Here is a 5,131-nt window from a genome sequence, read left to right as displayed (position 1 = left end):
CCGTGGGTGAAGAGTCCCCCATATTTTAAAATATCTGACTCTTCATGAGATTGTTCTTCTTTAGTAAAACAAACTCTTCATTAGACTTCCAATTAGTTTCAATATGAACATTCAATACAGACACAATATGTGATAGATCTGACCTTTCTCAAGTCTTGGCAGTTCACTTTGTCTCTTATGTAATAGGACAGTTTATTATTAACATTTTCTAGTCCTTGTACTTACATGGTTTTATACTTTCTGATGTGATTAAAGGTCTTTATCATTTTGTTCTTGTGCTTGTCAGTTCAATCCACACCAGAATTCTTTATTTCCTCTAATTTGTCTCATTGACTTTTCTACTTCCTGCATAATTCTTCTTTTCTTCTTTTTTCTTTTGACAGCCCAAGTGGATTTACAGACAGTCTTGCTTTAGTATATATTTGGGGGCGGGGGTTCAGGAGAAACATGGGGAGTTAGTGTTTATATGCTTTTGTGGTATTTTCTCAACAAATGTGGCCTTTAAAAGACCAAAGTCGTGCTTGCTTTACCAGCACATATTATTAAAATTGGAAAGATGCAGGGAAGTTTAACACGGTTCTTGTGCAAGGGTGACAAGCAAATTCATGAAGTGTTCCACATTTAAGAGGAGGAGGAAATGGAGGGCACCAAGGTAGTCACTGACTAAGTTGGGAAATAAGAAAAAAGAGGGATGCTAAACTCAAGCACAGGTACATGGAAGTGTCACTCTGTATTTGCTATGAGACACAGAGTATTTTCCCCAGTGTTAGAAAAGACCTGACAAATTACTCATTTTGATCATTTAGAATATCCTTGGTCACAAATTATACAAACTATACATTTGTGTGAGTGTATATGTTTTCCTTGACTTGAACAAATATTTAAATGTATCATATTCTGTAAATTATTTAAAATATTGATTTACTTAATACTAATGAAAACTTGTGGGATGCTTTAGGAGGTATTTAATTTATAGATTAAAAAAAATCTGAAGTCAAGAGCCTGTTTTTCCTCCAACTAGTGGTAGAGCAGAGGACGAGGCCAGGGTACACAAGCCTTATTCTATCCTCATAGGCAACCTGTATGCTTACTCTGTCCTCAAAGGCAGGATGGCTCATATCCTGAACCTAAATGATGTTGCATAATAAAATGTTTTGCTTGGAAATTAAAAAATGAAAACACTAATACAGGCATGGTGAAGCATGTCTGTGATCTCAGTTATTTAGGAGACTGAGACAGGAGGATCACAGGTCCAAGGCCAGCCTGGGGCAACTTAGCAAGATCCTGTCTCAAAGTAAATGTAGCTTAGTGGTAAAGCATCCCTGGGTTCAACCCCTAGTACCAAAGAAAAGATAATGCACATTTGAACATATACTCAAAATTTTATATTGAATTTTGGGGGTTTATGGTCTTTTCAGATGCCCTTTCATGAATTCTCTAGTGGTAAGTTGCCTCTAGTGGAATAGGAAAAAACTAAGTATGGAGTCAAATATTACCCTGATTGGACATCTGCTTGTGATGAAGTCACTTAGCTTCTTTAGGACTCAGTTTTCTCATCTGTGAAACAGGAAATATGGACTAGATAATTTTCCAGATATAATTATTTCTGTCCTTCTGGAGCTAACAAACTGGCTGGGAATGGAAAATGAATGATCACAAAAAAATTCAAAGCAACAAATCTTCCAATATTTATTATGAAATAATTTTCAACAGTTTAGTATAAAAAGTTTTACAGTGACCACTTATATATCTACCACTTAAATTCTGTCATTGTTTTATTACATATTTATCTAACAATTTCTCTATCCATCCATCAATTCATCATTTAAAAAATGCTCCCCCACCTCTGCCTTTTTCAATACTGGAGATTGAACCCAAAGGCACTTTTCCAGTGAGCCACATCCCCAAACTTTTTTATTTTAATTTTTAAAACTTTGGAATAATTTGTTTTATTTGTTTTTCAGTATAATTTAACCATACCGTTTCTCTGTAAAGATACAAATTAATAAATCAAAAGGTGTTGATTTGTAGATACTATACAAAATTCCTTCATTGTTCCCAATCATTATGTTTTAGTTTGCATATTTTTGAAAATTCTCAAACATTTCAAACATGCAAATATAGAGAGTGACAGAATAATTAAAACTGCACTTGCTAACACAATTTACAAATGTTTACATATTTATTTATATTTATATATATTTATATGTTGACTTCACATATATCCACACACACACATGTATGTTTTTAAAACAATAAAAAATTTAGAGATTCAACTAAAACACAAGCAATCTTTTGCTCCATCTTTCTCTCCAGGGTCAACTATTATTTTATTTTTTTATTTGATCTCATAAGTTATAAATGACAATAGTCAACTATTATTTTAAAGTTAGTAAACTTCTTTCAACTTTTGTCATTTAATATTACCCACTGTGTTCTTTCTCTTACTGTAATCCATGTTTCTCTGTTTCTATAAATGACATATAGTATCAGCACACGTTTTGGTGATACATACTTTGATCTTCTTGCTTTTCTTTTCTTTTAATTTTTTTATTTGTTCTTTTTAGTTATACATGACAGTAGAATGTATTTTGGCATATCAAACATATATGGAGCATAACTTCCCATTTTTGTGGTTGTACATGATATGGAGTTACACTGGTTGTACATTCATACATGAACATAGGAAAGTTATGTCTGATTCAGTCTACTATCTTTCCTGCTCCCATCCCCCAGCCCTTCTTTTCATTTCCCTTTGCTTAATCCAGTGAACTTTTATTCTCCCCACCACCACTTATTGTGAATTAACATCTGCATATCAGAGAGAACATCCTGCCTTTGGTTTTTTGGGATTGGCTGATTTCACTTAGCATGATAGTCTCCAGTCCATCCATTTACTGGAAAATTTCATTCTTCTTTATAGCTGAATAATATTCCATTGTGTATATGTACCACATTTTCTTTATCCATTCATCTGTTGAAGGGCACCTAGGTTGGTTCCATAGCTTAGCTATTGTGAATTGAGCTGCTGTAAACATTGATGTGGCTGCATCATCATAGTATGCTGATTTAAGTCCTTTGGGTGTAAACTGAGGAGTGGGATAACAGGGTCAAATGGTGGTTCCATTCCAAATTTTCTGAGGAATCTCACTACTGCTTTCCATAGTGGTTGCACCAATTTGCAGTTCTACCAGCAATGTATGAGTGTACATTTTTCTACACATCCTCGCCACTGTTTATTGTTATCTGTAGTCTTGATAAATCTCATTCTGACTGAGATGAAATCTTGGTGTAGTTTTAATTTGCATTTCTCTAATTGCTAGAGATGAAGAACATTTTTTTCATACATTTATTGACCAATCATATTTCTTCTTCTGTGAAGTGTCTGTTCAGTTCTTTTGTCCACTTATTGATTGGGTTGTTTTTTGTTTTTGTTGTTGTTGTTGTTTGGGGTGTGTGTGTTAAGTTTTTTGAGTTATTTATATATCCTGGAGATTAATGCTCTATAGGAGGTGCAGGTGGCAAAGATTTCTCCCATTCTGTATGTTCTCTATTCATGTTCTTGATTGTTCCCTTTGTTGTGAAAAAGTTAGTTTGATACCATCCCATTTATTAATCCTTGATTTTGTTTCTTGCACTTTTAGGAGTCCTGTTGGAGATTTGGGCCTACTTTTTCTTCTTGTAGGCTTAGGGTCTCTGGTCTAATACCCAGGTCTTGATACACTTTGAGTTGAGTTTTGTGCAGGGTGAGAAATAGAAGTTTAATTTTAATACAAAACATGAAATTAGAGAAAAACACACAAGTCCAAGTTTTTATTACTATATTTAACAGTCCTAAAATTACTTTGTCAGGGGGCTAGAAAGGTTTCTTAATTTCTGAACTCATCGTTACATAAGAAGATAATAATGAACTTGGACTGGTCTGCGGGCTATTCTTTGAGTAACACCACTGTAAATGCCTAGAATATTTTGTACCTTTTCTCTCCTTAAAACTTCACCTCTTTACCCTTCCTCAGTCTCAGCTGAAGGCTTTGGAAACACTGAAAGAAAAGAAGAGAGATTTCACAAGATCTTTCTAAAATTTCTACTTGTTTGCCAGAATCTGTGCTCATACACACTACTTTTTCTCATGCCACTTAATGGACAAATTGCTCTGCCTCTAGCAAGGGCAATCCCTGTGCCTGTACCCTAGTGTGAAGCCTTTTAACCCAGGATGCTGCTCTGGTATTTCTCCTCCTCTATTTTGCATGATTTCCATCTTCTCTGCAGTATCATTGCCAGCATACAATCATGCTGTTATTCTACCTTAGATAAACTCTCTTGACCTGCTCGTTCTCTTATGCCAGCTATCACCTTATCTCTCTGTCCCCTTCCCACAAAACTTTGTTTAGACTAGCCACCTTCGTTTTCTCTCCCTAATTATCTCTTGGACCTGCTTTAGGCAGATTTTTTCCATTCCCAACACTGCACTGAAACTGCCCTCTTTAAGGTCACCAGTGGTTTCCAGATTTCCAGATCCAGTGGTCATTTCACGGTTCTAATTTTTCTTGGCCCATCAGCAACATTTGACAGGTGATGCCCCTCTTCCTTGAAACACTTTCTCTTCTGTGGGCCAGGACACCATTCCAGTTTTCTTTCCTCCTACTTCTCTGGCCTTTCCTTTTCAGTTTTCCTTGGTTGAGCTGAAAATATTGGAGTGTTCTGTTTCTACAGGGTCTCATTCAATCTCATCACTTTAAATACCATGTATAGGTTGATGAATTTCAAATTCTTTGACTTCTCTCCTGGTGCCCAGACTGCCTACTGCCATCTCACATTGAAAGTCTCATGAGCTTCTGAACACCTCAACTCTTTTTTTTTCTTTTTCAGAAAATTTTTATTAGTGAATTATAGTTATACATAATATTGGGGTTCATTTTGATGTAATTATACAATCATGGAATATAATTTGTTCCAGTTCAGTCCTCAATACTTCTCCTTTCTCTTCTCCTCCTCTCTGCCTGGGTTCCTGTTCCCTTTCCTCTATTCTACTGATCTTTTTTCTATTTATTTATAGTTTTTAAAAATTAGTGCATTATAGATACACCTAAAGGTAAAATTCACTGTAGTATATTCATATACATACGTAGGA

General features: G+C 35.1%; 1 non-coding gene across 1 annotated transcript; it reads left to right on the top strand.

The window, feature by feature from the left end:
- Positions 1-517: 517 nt before the first annotated feature.
- LOC114101242 (U6 spliceosomal RNA) lies at positions 518-625 on the top strand. Its single transcript, XR_003584251.1, has one exon. It is a non-coding gene; the product is annotated as a U6 spliceosomal RNA (small nuclear RNA).
- Positions 626-5,131: the final 4,506 nt, after the last annotated feature.

The sequence above is a fragment of the Marmota flaviventris genome, chromosome 11 (assembly GCF_047511675.1).
Source record: "Marmota flaviventris isolate mMarFla1 chromosome 11, mMarFla1.hap1, whole genome shotgun sequence".
Taxonomy (NCBI): Eukaryota; Metazoa; Chordata; class Mammalia; order Rodentia; family Sciuridae; genus Marmota; species Marmota flaviventris.
The sequence above is the reverse complement of the archived record's forward strand: the minus strand, read 5'-3'. Positions and strand labels throughout refer to the sequence as shown.